This window comes from Chiloscyllium plagiosum, unplaced genomic scaffold (genome assembly GCF_037043375.1).
Source record: "Chiloscyllium plagiosum isolate Xiang-an unplaced genomic scaffold, Cpla_swu_hap1 HiC_scaffold_27, whole genome shotgun sequence".
NCBI classification, from domain to species: Eukaryota; Metazoa; Chordata; class Chondrichthyes; order Orectolobiformes; family Hemiscylliidae; genus Chiloscyllium; species Chiloscyllium plagiosum.
Window position 1 is genome coordinate 36,668,951 of NW_028270165.1, and position 15,887 is coordinate 36,684,837.

A 15,887-nucleotide genomic window follows, 5' to 3' on the forward strand; every position below is an offset into this window, starting at 1 on the left:
GCGCATGTTTGGGCGAATTGGCCAAGCTAAATAGTCCCATAGTGTTCAAATATGTGCAGGTGTGGTGCATTAGTTAGGGGTAAGTGCAGAGTGATAGGGTAGGAAAATGTGTCTGGGTGAGTTACTCTTCAAAGGGTCGCTCTGAACTTGTTGGGCAGAAGGGCCCGTTTCCACACTGTAGTGCCTCTATGTTTCTATGAACCTTGCTTCCAGTGGGCGCTGCTGCTCATTGAGCCCAAGACCCGCACAAACCTACGACCGCAAGACCAATATAGCAGAAGTTAGGATATTTTGACCCATCGAATCTGCTCCACCATTTATTAGAGACAAAATAAAAAACTGCAGATGCTGTAATCTAAAATAGACAAACAGGAGGCTGGGCACAATAAGGCAGGCAGCACCAGCAGGTGGAGAAGTCAGCATTTCAGGTATTATCCCTCAGGACTGAAGAAGGGTTCTACCCGAAACGTTGACATCTCCATCAGAAATGATTTATCAGTATGTTGTTAGAACTAGAGGGCATATGTTTAGAGTGAGAGGGGAAGGATTTAAAAGGGACCGAAAGGAAAAACTTTTCATGCAGAGTGTGGTGCGTGCATGGAATAAGCTGCCAGAGGAAGTGGAGGAGACTGGTAGAATTACAGAATTTAAAAGACATTTGGTTGGGGACATGAATAGAAAGGGTTAGAGGGATTTGGGCCAAGTGCTGGCAAATGGGACTAGATTAATTAAGAATATCTGGTCCGCGTGGACGAGTTGGACTGAAGGATCTGTTTCCGTGCTGTACCTCTCTATGACTACCGGTCCTGATGTAAGTTTCGAATTTAGTAACTTTGAATAATTCAATCTTGTTGAATTCACCTCCTGGAAGGTTTCAAATGAAACCCTCCAAGCGATATGATTTAACTACGCCGAGTTGGATAAAGTATCCCATCAAGTTCACATGAATGCGCAGTTGAAGAAGTTGAAGTCAGAAGTCACACAACGCCAGTTTACAGTCCAACAGGTTTATTTGAAATCCCAAGCTTTGGGAGCATTGCTCCTTCATCAGTGCTGCTCCTTCATCACTTCACCTGATGAAGGAACAGTGCTTCGAAAGCTCATGAGTTCAAATCAATCTATTGTGATTCTCACCTGGTGTTGTGTGACTTCTGACCTGTCCACCCCCAGCACCTCCACATCAGAGTTGACGAATGAGATCAGACTGTATTCAGCATGATTTAGTGAGATATTCATCTGGATGTCCTTATGCCTCAAACATCGATTCTCCTGCGCCTCGGGTGCTGCCTGACCTGCTGTGCTTTTCCAGCACCACACTCTCAACTCTGATCTCCAGCATTTGCAGTCCTCACTTTATCCTGGTTCATGTGGAAACTCAACACTGTCAGAGTTACAAAGAGATTCCAGTCATAGAGTACTATAGCACAGAGACAGGCCCTTCAGCCCAAACTGGTCCATGCTGACCAAAATGTTTGTCAACACTAACCTCATTTCCCTGCACTTGGCCCATATCTTTCTAAAGCTTTCCTACCCATGTATTTTTGAAACGCCTTTTCAATGTTGTTAATGTACCTGCTTCAACCACTTCCACTGGCAGCTGTTTCCCCAGGCGAACTACACTCTGTAAATATTTTGCCCCACATCTTTTCTTCCATCTTTCTCCTCTCACCATAAAACGCGTCCTTGCTCTTGAAATCGTTCCTCAAGGGAAGAGACAGCTACCATTAACCCAAATCTACCCCTCATGGTTTGAAAATATTGCCTCTCAACTTCCTCTGCTCCAGTGGAAAAACATCCCAGCCTATCCAGCCTAAATTCTAATTTGATAATAATGGCAGTGATGATTTTGGCTGTGTGTGTGTCAAGGATCTCTCCTTTCTAAGCCAATGCTGTGCCTCTTACGTTCACCTGATCTTAAAACGAATGGCACCCCATTCATTTAAAATGTCCATGTTTTCTGTGTAAAGTCGGTCCTGGTCGGCAAATAGGCAGTGGTGTCTTATATTCCGGTAGACTTCTTTTGACCGGGTTCATATGCTCTGTTTTGAGATGTATGAGTAAATCTTCAGAACAAAAGATTAATGCAGCCTTTATTCATGTCTCATTATTAAAAACACTTTCTCCATTTACAGATGTGATTGAGAAGCTTCTCCCAATGAATCTTTGACTGATAACAGCATTTGTCAGGCTTTTGAAAGTCACTGCAGCTCTGTCATAGCACAGGGGAGGGCTCTTTCAGACACAACGCGTCATGTAGAAAATTCTCCCACATTAGTCGAGCAAAGTAGACGTCTTTTTCAGACATTATGAAACTTGAAAGGGTTCAGAAAAGGTTTGGAAGGTTGTTGCCAGGGTTGCAAGGTTTGAGCTACAGGGAGAGGCTGAATACGCTGGTACTATTTTCCCTGAAGCTTTAGAGTCAGCCAGAAACATCTGTTGAATCAGAAAACATGTCTTTCTGCAGCAGCTTTAGACAGACTGCTTGCCAAAACCAAAACCAGGGGAAAAGAATGGGACAACTGCCCTTTCATTGTAGAAGCGTTTTAGAAAAATAAAATGTCAAAACCTTTTCCCGGATTGTTGCCTTAGCCAGTATCTGTTAACCATTAGTGAAAACCTTAATCCTAGATGAATGGGAAGCCTTTTACAACCCCTCCTGAAAATAAACCAACAACGTAATCTTCTTAAAGGAGGAACATGATCACAACAAAAAGCACTTGAACTGAAACATTTGTAACAAAAGGCTGTACAGTTAGCAGGACAAGAAAACAGGTTTTCAATTTCACCAATCAATTTAAATCAGCCCCATTGGCTACCAAAAATTTATTAAATTTAAATCCTAAAGTTTTGACAACAGGACCAATCCTATCATAAAGAATTGGCGGTCTCAGTCATCTGTGTATTAGATAAAGCATCATTTAGAAAAACAGAGAAGGACATTCCTGACGGAGGAATCGGAGGAGGCATCCCCGACAGAAAATGGCGCAGAATATTCCGGAAGACACATAACCTGGTTGTAATCTGAGAGATTAAATTCTATTTTGTGTCATCTGAGTGGGACATGTATTGATTGGAAAAGCATACCAGAAGAATCTTGATTTATTCCAGAATACTCAGTAGTTCGGAAGGATTTCTTCAGTTTGTTAGTAGTTTTGTTCATTTGTTCACCGTGAGAGTTGGTTAAATAAATTGCTGATTGTCGGTTGTAAAGTGTCAGGGATTTACTTTTAACACTACAGCAGGTTACACCACTTATCACACTGACTTTACAGATTAAAGGGCAACGTGCCACTCTTTGCACGTTTCAGTTTGAGATCTTGGTGAGGGGGGGGGGGGGGGGGGGTTCAGCCTTCGCTTTGTAACAGTATTGATAACATTCTCTTGAATGCAATGGAGTCAATATTAATCCAAGCCTCTTGTTGTGGTTGTGGGTGAATCACCTTAATTTGGCTCCTGACTCAGAAACCGCACAGACAATCAACTGCTGAAATAATGATTTGCACTTTATTGCACGTCGCAACCACAAATAAAACCTCTCAAGTTCATTCAGCTTCACTCCCCAAACTTGGCTATCACCCAGTTGATGTCTGAAGTTAACTGGTTTTCCACCGACGGTGCCCATCTCTGGAAGTTCCAGGGGTTTGATGCAGTATTATTCTTCTGAGTACTGCTGCGGCTGCATCATTCTGGAGTTGAAGTTTGGTGGCGTTTCCTCAATTTCCAATCTGTGGTGTGACTTTTGTTTTTAAGACTCTAACATCACCACACATTGCTGGAGACCTCAGGTCTGCAGCTTACCTTCTTATCCTTGAGGGTTAGCTGTCTGTTTGAAACAGCCTGCCATGCAATTAACCCCTCTATGTCAGGGCTTTCCTTCTACAGGCAGAATTAATTGTTCTTTTGTCACACCATTATTAAACAGCATTATCTTGCCTGTCCCAAGAAACAACTTATTGTGTTGCCTCCTTCTTCCCATGGATGTTCATTAGCAGAAATTAAGCCATTTATCGTATTGAATCTGCTCTGCCATTCAGTCATGGTTGATATTTTTCTTAACCCCATTCTCCCTGTAACCTTTGAGCCCCTTGATACTCAAGAATGAGTGAATGGTGGAGCAGACTCAATGGGCTGAATGGCCTAATTTCACTTCCTGTGGTGTCACAGTTTCTCGTCCGCCCTTTCGTTTCTTGGTCCAGAAAGAGTTATTGTTGGCTCGTGAAGTTTGGGAAGCTCTGGAGTTTACAGGTGCACACCACTCTCCTCTCTGCCTCCTCCCAGAATAACGATTCCTCCTGAGATACTGGCAGTTCTTGAGATCCCTGGATATCCAGGAATACAAATCAGTGTGTCTGGAAGTCTCTGCTGCTACCCTGGAACAGAAGGATTATGGGGAGAAAATTCAGAAATCCGAAGAGCAAAGAGACTTGGGACTTCTAGCCCAGGATTTTCTCAAGGTAAACTTACAGGCTGAGTCAGTAGTGAGGAAGGCAAATGCAACAATGGCATTTATTTTGACAGGACTTGAATATAAAAGCAGGGATGTACTTCTGAGGATCTTTCAGGTTCCAGTCAGGCCACAATTGGAGTCCTGTACACCGTTTTGGTCTCCATATCTCAGGAAGGATGTACTGGCCCTGGAACATGTTCAGAGGAGGTTGATGAGAAAGGTCCCAGGATTGAAAAGCTTAACATATGAAGAACATTTGAGGACTCTGGGTCTATACTCAATGGAGTTTAGAAGATGACAAGGGAACTAATTGAAACCTACAGCATACTGAACAGCTTAGACAGAGTGGATGTTGGGAAAATGTTTCCATAGGTAGGAGAAACGAGGACCCGAGGGCTCAGCCTTCAAGTAAAGGGAAGACCTATTGGAACGGAGATAAGGAAAACTTCTTCAGACAGACAGTGGTGTATCTATGGAATTCACTGCCCCAGAAGGCTGTGAAGGCCAGATCGTTGAATACATTTAAGCTGGGGATAACTAGTTTCTTGAGTATCAAGAGGATCAAAGGTTATGGGGAGAATGGGGTTGAGAAACTTATCAGCCATGATTGAATGGTGGAGCAGACTCAATGGGCTGAATGGCATAATTTCTGCTCCTATAATCTTATCATATGCTGATGTGTGGAGGGGTGAGAATGGGGGAAAAGAGATAAAGAGGGGAACACAATTAAAGTGAAGCTGGGTACAGATACATAGGAAATACAATAATTGAACGATAAATTTCAGACCACATAGAAGCACTCGCATACAGAGGGATCTGGCCATATAGATCTCCAAAATTGGCAATACAGGCGGGTAACGTGATCAAGAAGGCACACAGCACGTTTGCCTTGAGTCTAAGAGTTGACGAGTTATGTTATAGCTATTTATTCCGGCCACATTCAGAATATTGCGTGCAGTTCTGGTCCCTACACTCCCAGAAGGACATGGATGCTCTGCGAGAGGGTATAGAGAAGGTTCACTAGGACACTGCCTGGTCTGGAGGTCTCATTATGAGCAGAGAATGGGATAAACCTGGATTATTTTCACTGTGAAGATGGGGCAGAGAGATAACCTCAACAAAATGATGAGACACACAGATTGACTGGACGGGGGTGGCATGGTGGCTCAATCATTAGCACTGATGCCTCACAGCACCAGGGAAACTGGTTCGATTTCAGTCCCAGGTCACTGTCTGTGTGGAGTTTGCACATTCTCCCTGTGTCGATATGGGTTTCCTCCGGATTCCTCTCACAATCCAAATGTGTGGATTCGGGTGGAGTGGCTATGCTAAATTACCCCAATGCCCAGGGATTGGCAGGTTAAGTTGGATTGTCCGTGCTTAAATTGCCCCACAGTGTTCAGGAATGTGAATGTTAGGTACATTAGTCAGGGGTAAATGTCGAGTAATAGGGGTAGGGAAATGGGTCTGTGTGGATTATTCTTTGGATGTTTGGGGTTGGGCCAGATAGTCTGTTAGATAGTCAGAGGCTTCCCCCACCCCACCCCCAGGGTGGAAAAGTCAACTACAAGAGGGCACAAGTTCAAGGCGAGAGGGGGACAGTCAGGGGGAGAATTGAAAGGGAAGATGTTTCACACAGTTGGATGGTTGATGCCTGGAATGCACTGCCAGTGGACGAAGTGGAAAGAGGCACCTTAGCAACACTTAAGGTGTATCTGGACAGACACATGAAGGGGAGGTGAATACAGGGACAGAAACCATGCATCGGCAATAAATAGCAGGTCGAAGTTAGGATTAAGAATTGGCACAGGCTTGCGCGGGGAGGGGGTAGGGGGTAAAGTCAACTTTCCAAAAGCAGGGGATACCTGTATGGTGATGAAGGGGTGGGTGGAGGCTCAGGTGGAGCATAAACACTGACAGAGCCCAATTGGATTGACTGTGGTGAAGACTCAATGGGACAGAGACAAATGTATCTATTTCAGATCTCCCTGCACTTCAGCCGCTTCTGTGGACTGTTTCCGTAGGGAAGGTGCAATCCCAGGCTCAGAGAGCATCAGCCCCCACTGGAAGTAAAGTGGGTGAGAGAGCGGCCATTCAGCATAAAGGAACCCCTTGCCCCTCCCACTTTACCCACTAAACAGGGTTCAAGATGAGACTCTCAGCAGCGGTAACAGCAGAGTCCAACCCGAATCCCTGCGCCATCTAACTTATGAAGTTGCTGGTGTCTCCACAAGTTGCACGACTGGGTGAAGCCCTTTCCATACACTGGACAGGTGAACGGCCGCTCCTTGGTGTGGATGCGCTGGTGTTTACGCAGGGTGGAGGAATCACAGAAGTCATTGCTCCAAACGGGTCAGGTGAACGGCCTCTCCTCAGTGTGGTAGCGGAAGCTGAGCAGCAGGTGATACGACTGGGTGTAGCCCTTCCCGGACACAGAGCAGGAAAACGGTTTCTCCCCGGTGTGCATCCGCTGGTGCGGCAGTAGGTGGTGTGACTAAGTGTAGCCCTGCCCACACACGGGGCAGATGAACGGGTTCTTGTTGATGTGGACCCACTGGTGGGCCAGGAGGTGGTGTAACTGAGTGAAGCCTTTCCTGCACTGAGTGCTGGCGAACAGCCGCTGCCCGGTGTGCAAATGCCGATGAATCTCCAGTGTAGATGGCGAAGGGAAACCATTCCCACACTCCCCACATTTCCACGGTTTCTCCATGGTGCAGGTGCCCTCGTCTGTCTCAGACCTTAACAATCTGTTGAAAACTTGCTCACGCTTACAGCATGTGTTTGGTGTTACTGGTGAACCCCCTGATAATTGGAACACTCTCATTCAGTCTGTAAAGCTTGTTCCAGTCACTACTCGGGTATGTGGGTATGTGAGACTTTGAGTTTCCAGTCACACTGACGTTTAAAACCTAACGAAGCAGACAGACCTTCTCCCCTTTGTTTTCAAGGCCATCAATATCCACGTCCTCGTGGATCAAGTGACTGTCAGACTTTGATGTGATGTTTGGTCTGAGATTTCTGCCGCCAAATTCTTCTCTTGTAATATTCCAGTGAAGTGATTGCAAGGGTCATCACAGTCAGTCCATGATAGAAAATCTGAACGTAATTCTAGCTACTGTGGAACGTTCTTTCCTCTCAATCCCAAAGATCTTTGTGTCGAACTATATGTAACTGTAAACCGACAGGGTTATGGGGCAGACTGCATACCTCCACGAAGAGTTCACATGGACTCAAGTTGCTGAACGGATATCTTTAGTGCAGTATTGACACTCTTACTGAAGATCTACAATATGCTGCAGTACGATATTACAAGCCCAGGAACAACTGCAAATCAGACAAGGTCTTTTCAGAAGTTGGACCCTGAACGTCTGAATCTGCTGCTGCTCTTCCTCTCTCTCTCTCTCTGAATGAAGATTGATCTTCACCCAGACTGCAACTTCCTTCCTCTGTCACAATATTTGTGAACAAATCCATTTTTTTGAAGGATGGCCTGTTTCCTGATCATCACAATTAAAAGGGTGTCTCCCCCTGATATGCAAAGTGACAGTCAGTCAGGGGAGGGCAGGGTCACGTCTTGTGTTGTGTGGAATCTGTGACAGCTGCAACAATTCATCCCAACTCCTGTACTCAGTGCTCCGACTGATGAAAACAAGCATGCCGAAAGTCTTCTTCACTGCCCTGTCTACCCATGACTCCACTTTCTAGGAGCTATGAACCTGCACCCTTACATCTCTTGGTTTGAAATACTGCATATGAAACAGATTTGGTGTTTGTTGGTATGTGTTATTATTTGGTGCTTATCTCGGCTCTAATTCGGTATTTTATACTGAATGCCATGACTGATGAAGGCCAGTGTGCCAAACGTTTCTACCTGTGACTCCACTTTCAGAGAACTGTGAACATGTACTCCAAGATCCCTCTGTTCCACTACACTCCTTAACGTCCTGCCATTCACCATGAAATTCCTACCTTGATTTGACTATACAAAATGTAAGACCTCACACTTATCTATATTAAACTCCATTTGCCATTAACCTTAAACCTATGCCCTCTAATTTTGGACTCCCCGAACCCCAAGGGAGAAGACCTTGCCTATTTACCCTACCCATGTCCCTCATGATTTTATAAATGTCTTTTATGTCACCCCTCAACCTCCAAAGCTCCAGAGAAAATAGCTCCAGTCTATTCAGCCTCTTCCTGTAGCTCAAACCCTCCAACCCTGGCAGCATCCTTGTAAATGTTTTCTGACCCTTTCAAGTTTCACAACACCCTTCCTGCAGCAGAAAGCACAGAATTGCATGCAGTATTGCAACAATGATGGCACCAATGTCCTCTCTGAAGAGGGTTTTAAAACAATATTTATGACTACAAGCAAATCAGGTTAGTTGGGCATGACTTTCCCATAGCAGTTGGTTTTGGTTGTCCTTCATTAACCTATGCTTTATAATATATAAGAAAATATTTTGAGGGATGGGATTGTTGCTAGCACGTCCAACATTTGCTCCCCATCCCTCATGGCCTTTGGACTGAGCAATTGGCTACATGCTAGAAGGCAGTTGAGAGTCAACCACATTGCAGTAGGTCTGGAGTCACGTGATGTGAGCGTGTGCACGCGTGTGTAGGGTTGTGAGTGGTAGATTTCCCTCCCTAAAAGAACACTTTCACAACACTCTATAATGATTGGACAAAAATAACAGTTCTGGTAGCATCTATGAGGAGACGACAGTGTTACTGTTTTGAGTCCGGTGGCCCTTCAAAATTAGGCTGGATTCAAAACATTAACTGTTTTCTTTCCACAGATGCTGCCAGACCTGCTGCATTTCCCCAGCAATTGTGCCTTTTGTTGCTGATCTCCAACATCTGCAATTCATTGTCTTAGCCAATAATGGTTTCCTGGTTGCCAGTACAGAGACAAACTCTCACTTCCAGATCTTTTTATTCGTTGAAAATAAAGTCCACTAGCATCCATGATGGGATTTTAATTTTTGTTCTCAGAAGACCGAGATCTCTGGGCTACTTAACCAGTATCACGAGATCACAATCTTCCCTTCATTGACAGTGACATTGACAATCTTGTCCTGAATATTTTTCTTTATTCATTCATGGAACGTGACACTTGGTCTCCCAAAAAATAACCAAGTGCCAATTCAGAGGGCAGTTAAGAGTCAACCACATGACTTTCGAATAAGGGTGACACATTCACCAAACTGGGACAGGACTGAAGATTTCCTTCCTTAAAAAAAAGGTTATTAGTGAACAAGATAGGTACTTATGACAATTGATAAGATCACCAAAGCAGCGATAAGTTTATATTCCAGATACATAAATTGATTTCAAATTGCATCGGGGCCATAGCAGCATCAATTTGAAACTCCAGATGTTAAATCCAGGAACAATTCCCAAATGCCACCAACTCCCTACAATCTCTAGGCTTCCCAACATTGACTGGTCTGTAATTGCCAGTTGCATGCTTTTCCTCCTTACTATTTACTATTCAATTCAGCCCATTGAGTTGACTCTGCCATTTATTCAGATCACGATAATTCTGGGAAACATTTACTCCATTTTGCTGCCATTTCCCCATAATCCTCAATTCCCTTACTGGTTAAAAAAAATCTATCTCAGCCTTGAATGCACGTAACAACCCAGGCCCAGACTCACCCACTTTTCCACGTCTAGCCTGTCAAGTCGCCTCAGAATCTTGTACGTGACAATAAGGTTACCTCTAATTCTTCGAACTTCTAATAAGCACAGGCCCAACCTATTCAGTTCTCCTCATAAGACATTCTTTCCATCCCTGGTATCATCATGGTCAACCTTCTCTGGACTGCCTCCAATGCCAATATATCTTTCCTCAGGTAAAAGGCCCTAAACTGTTCACAGTATTCAGTTGTGGCCTGACTAATGCCTTACATAGATTCACTATAACCTCCCTACATTTCTACTCTATTGAAAAGGCCAACCTCCAATTAGCCTCCCTATTACTCACTGAAAGTGGATGAAGAGATTCGTGGTTGTGATTCCAAATCCCTCTATCTAATGTCATCCTCACCACCTGCTTTCACATCAACTGTGTCTTCTGCAAATTTAGCAATAGTACCTTCACTTTACTTATCCAAGTAATTCGTATATATATTGTAAATAATGTTGGCCCCAGTGCTGATTCCTGTGGTACACCACTAGTTACAAGTTGTCATCCTGAACATGTCCCTTACCACAACTGTGGTAGTTAGCCAATCCTCTATCCATGCTAACATACAGCCTCCCAACACTGTGGGCTCTTTGCTTACTATTTCATGAGATGTGAATATCATTGGCTGTGCCAACAACTCTTCCCAAACTGACTTTGAAAAGGTGGTGCCGAACTGCCTCTTAAATTGCTTCACAAATATGATGTGGTCTGCAACAATGTTCAGGAGTGATTTCCAGCATTTTGGTCAATAACAAAGAAACAATGCGATATATCTTGCAGTCGGAATCCTGTGTTCACACTTGTCTGTTCTTGGTGGTTGAGGTCATGACTTGGAAGGTGCTTTTGAAGAACCACCACTCATGCAATCAAGCCAGACTAATAGATTGTGGCCCGAGACTCTGCCATTTTGACTTCCCTCATCAATCTACATTCTTTCCAGCGAAGTTTCAGTCTCAACCCGCCACGCAATGCCATCTGTTACGGCTTAAAAGATAAGAATACACATGATTACCGACCGTATTTTGGGTTGTATAAATATTTGCCTGCCAGAATTATTTTCCAAAAGACTTTAATTAAACTGGGTGACTGCATGAAATGGTTTGTTGGTCAGACTATAATCATCATCATCCAAGGAGACAATGCCAGTAATACCATTGAAATCTTTTTGTTTAAAAAGCACAAGTTCTTGATTTATTTTTACAACTTACTAGCATTCACACCTGCATATTCAATGTCAAACTCAGACAACATAAATGAAATTACACCATTAATTTTGTTTTACAACAATCCAACAGATTAATTAATGATACACAGTGAATACCAAGGCTGATTAATGTGAAATGAAATTTGACTGAAAATGTAAAATCGAGATGAGAATAACAAATGGGGGAAGGGCAGAAGGCAGGAAATGCAGCATCATAGAAGGTGCTCCTCCAGGGAGTGTATTTTACCAACTACAACTGCAAAATATAAACAAACACTCTGACATGACCCTCCGGTTTTAATGTAAACCATACTCCCTTCCAGTAGGTACCATTTAAATAAGTTAATAGATACAAGCCTTGAGCAAATCCAGCCTCCAGCCGGGCCCCCCGCTTCTTGGAGCTCAGAGAGGGGTTCCCACTCATTCATTCAACAGGAGGCGGCTCAATTTATTGTGATGGGCACGGAGGGTACAGTGGTCGTGTATCATGTTGAGGAGGAAGCTGTTTCCTCTCATTCAACAGAAGTGGACCTATTTACTAGAGTTTTTTGTGGTGCAGCTGTAGTCTCCCATAGAGCCCTGAGGCTCAGGTTAAAATCCCACTGGTCCAGTGTGTGTAATAACATTACTGCCCAAGCCACGTGCCAATTGGCAGAGGGATAAGAAAATTAGGGAAGTAAACACGTCAACCTGTTCAATGCTATCTCCAATCATTTCACTTCCTGTCCAATTCGTACTACAGGGAGCCCAGCCTCGTTTCACGGAGGTTCTTTTTGAGAAGTTTAATCGGGTATTTTTGCACAAGTCAAGTTAAGAAAGCCGGGATCTCTCGCAAGACTGCGCGGGAGACAACAATTGTAATTCGAGGCGGGGTGTCTGAATTATGAATTCACTAATAGCCTCATCTAAGCGATGGTGCAGCTCTCGCCGGCCTCTGTCTCTTTGGCGCAATTGGTCAGCGCGTTCGGCTGTTAACCGAAAGGTTGGTGGTTCGAACCCACCCAGGGGCGTTGTGTTCGCTGTTCTTCACTGGCTTCGAAGCTGAGCGCTTTTAATGGGGTCAGGAAAATGTTCCCCAAACGGAAATCCTCTCCACAAAGGGGTTTCTGAATTGAATTAATGTCTAACGGAAGGGACTGCGGATGCTGAGAAGCCGAGACAAAAAGAGAAACTCGGCAGGTTTGTCAGTACCTGTCGGAGAAAACAGAATTTTGAAATGTTGTCTCTGATTCTCTTCCCACAGATGTTGCCTGACCTGCTGAGTTCCTCCTGCAATTTCTCGTGTTGTTTTTAACGGTAAGTTCATTTCACCTTTTGGGATGAAACACCTAGACTCGCCATGTGCAGATATTTATTCCTTTCGAATCACTGTGAAGTGATTGGATTCAAACAAACTCTGCGATGATTCACTCTTTCTCAGCTCCACAGGCAGACAGACCTGGGAAGTGAAGTTGTCAGTGTGGTTCTGTATTCGTGGGCCGAGTGGTTCATGCGATGGACTTGAAATCCATTGCGGTTTCCCCACGCAGGTGTGAGTCCTGCCGAGTACAAAATGAGAAATGTCGTCGAAAAGAAAGGGAGCTTACTCCCCGGCTTCTTCTTTAAGATTCAAATCAGTGGAGGGGGAAAAGTATTTCACTCACATTGGGACTGGTGGGTATCTGCAACCCACTGCCTGTTCGGGTGGAACAAGCAGATACCCGCAGAGCTTCTTTTGAGGCGATGAGCCAAGTGTTTGGAAATGAGATTAGAACAGTGAGGGGCTTGAAATCGTGATCGAAATGAAGCAGGCACCTGAGGACAAGGGTATTTCCTTTGCCAGTGAAAGATACTGCTTCACAAAGTTGGGCCTGTGGAAGGGAATCAGTGACGGTGATTATCTTTGGTTGTTCACCTTGTGAAGGTTCCCATTGCTGCGCATGTCCGTGTTAACGTCAGAACTCTGCAGCATGGTGGCGTCAGGTACACACAGGGCCGGGGCGCAATGGATGACGCATCTGACTCCACCGACCTGTTTGAAGTGCAGCTCACAGTTTCTTCACACACCCCAATTAATCTTTCTCATTGTCCTGAAGCCGGCATACGGTTTGAATTCCCGATCTGCGGGAATGAGAATCTTTTCACTGTCTCGCGTCAGTAAATGTCCCTGAGAACATCGGAGTCACGTCACAGCGCTGTCAGATGAGGGGAAGCTGAAATAGCCCCACACGCTGCTCACGGGCACACTTTCCTTTCCCCAACTCACCGCCTCAACCACTGCGGCTCCTGGGAGTGGAAAGGAAACAATCACCAAAACCCAGTCTTAGCTTTGTGTATCTTCAGAAAATAAGCAAAGGTTCATCCCTTCGGATTTTCTATCCTGGGATGACAGGGATGGGTTTTGTCACTCTTTTGTAGGACATTGCAAGTGGATGTTTTGCAGAAAAGCACCACAATGCCATCTGATTAATCAGGACCTGGATGTTTTCGGTCTTTGAATGTAAGTGTTGTGCTCCAGAACTTTGTTGTTCACAGTTTATAATACTTATCTTCCCAGTCCCCTGTATCACTTATCGAAAATGTTTAATTTGCATCTTGTAATCCTTTCACTGTCTGCTAATGAGGATAGCGTTTCCGTGTTTTACCTAAATTATCTTGACCTTGCATACCTCAAGCCACAAGCTAATTTCACGAGAATACTTTTCCAGTTCAAAAGCCAACTGTTAATGGTGGCTCTGTTTCTTGTCACGTATCCAATTTCAGATCGATGTTGTTAATGTCCCTTTTATTCCTTCAGATCCAGGTTTCGCTCACAGGGCTAGAACAGAACTGTCACCAAATACATTTACCAATCTACGTTCATCCTATCGATTGTATTAGCATCATCAACACTTCTCATCAAAATAACTCGAGAGACTTTCACCACAATTTTCTGTGAACAGTTCCACATTAGCTTTGCTGAATGAACCCCAAATTTCTTGAAGTGGCTCCTTATTTTCGGCCCTGATTATTAATCTCTCTATGCATGGGAATGGATCCTTCCCACCCGTTCTATCACTCATCAATGTGTGTAGTTCAGTTCGATCTCCCATCAGCCTCCTCTGTCCTGATCAAATCCAGGGGAACAGGATACGTTGGGACTATGGCGCGGACAGGAAAAGCCCAATACTCACCTTTCCTGTTAGAACCATTCCATGAGAAATTTTAGACCACAACTTTGGGCGTGTAGTTGTCGCCGAACACTTAAGGTGCTGGCGTAGAGATCCTTTGGGGCTCCCCCGCTCAGGGTGGTAACCTGCTGACTATGCTTTCTTCACTGGCGATTTTAAATGACTTCCTGTTGACTGCATTATCGCTCAAACTTCACAAAACCCGTCTCGATAAAATCCAGTTTTTTCATGTCTGGGAATTGATTGCCATGCAGGAAAATCGGGTTGTGAACAAACAACGTACCAGCCTCACAATGTCAGCTCTGTTTACCTTTCCACAGATGCTGCTCGACCTGTTGGCTTTCTGCAGTATTCTCTATGTTTATTAGGCACAAGTGCTGCTTTTCATTCAAGAACTTCAATCCCTGTCCTCTGGTAACTGACTCTGGTCAGTGGCAATTGATTCTTCTGATCATTAATCTGCCCATTCCCACCGCTTCTTCTCCCATCATGATCAACAGCTCCAGGAAATCTCCAGTTAACCTTCTTTGCTCCAAAGCGAACATTCCCAACCTTGGGAATGTCTCTCCAAAATGGAAATTCCTCATCCCTGGAAATGAATCATGGCGTACAATTGGGAAGATGTTTTGGCAAAATATTGTCAGTTACGAAATGGAAAAATGTTCATGAAGCAAAACAGAAATCCCAGTCTCCAAATTGGGGAACCTTGAGAAACTCTTTGGGAAGCGGATTTCGAGGAGAATGAAAGATGAACTGTCCGACTGAGTAGAGACAGTCCAGACACCGTCCCCTTGTTGAAGATTGCGGGAGATTGACTCTGATGTTCTCGGGACATGAACTGATCTGAGACATTGAAAGAATTGTCGTTCCTGCACATCAGGAATTCAAACCCCTTCTCGCCTCCGAGCCAATGAGAGAACTCGGGAACAGGCAAAACACGGAAAGGCTCGAAGGGTGACGGCCCGGAGTAAGAAAGCTAGTTCCTCCTGACATGGATGTGTCTCCAGCCTGTCCCCGGTATCTCCACAATGAATGTCCCAGGCTTTATTATGGAAAAGTAAAACTGATAGACGACAACTGGAAATCGAGGCCGGGAGGCTGAATTATGAATTCACTAATAGCCTCCCCTAAGCGATGGCGCAGCCCACGTCATCGCCTGTCTCTGTGGCGCAATTGGTCAGCGCGTTCGGGTGTTAATCGAAAAGTTGGTGGATCGAGCCCACCCAGAGGCGATGAGCTTCTGGTTGCCTGTAACTTTAACACGCCACCCTGTTCCCTGGCCCACATCTCTGTCTCAGACATGCAGCAGTGTTCCAACAAAGCTCCGCTCCAGTTGGAAGACCAGCGCCTCATTTTCCGTTTGGAATCCTCCAGTCTTCAAGATCGAGTTCAATA

The 15,887-nt window shown here is 44.6% G+C and overlaps 1 non-coding gene across 1 annotated transcript; it reads left to right on the forward strand.

The window, feature by feature from the left end:
* Nucleotides 1-12,273: 12,273 nt before the first annotated feature.
* Nucleotides 12,274-12,353, forward strand: trnan-guu (transfer RNA asparagine (anticodon GUU)). The gene has a single exon. It is a non-coding gene; the product is annotated as a tRNA-Asn (tRNA).
* Nucleotides 12,354-15,887: the final 3,534 nt, after the last annotated feature.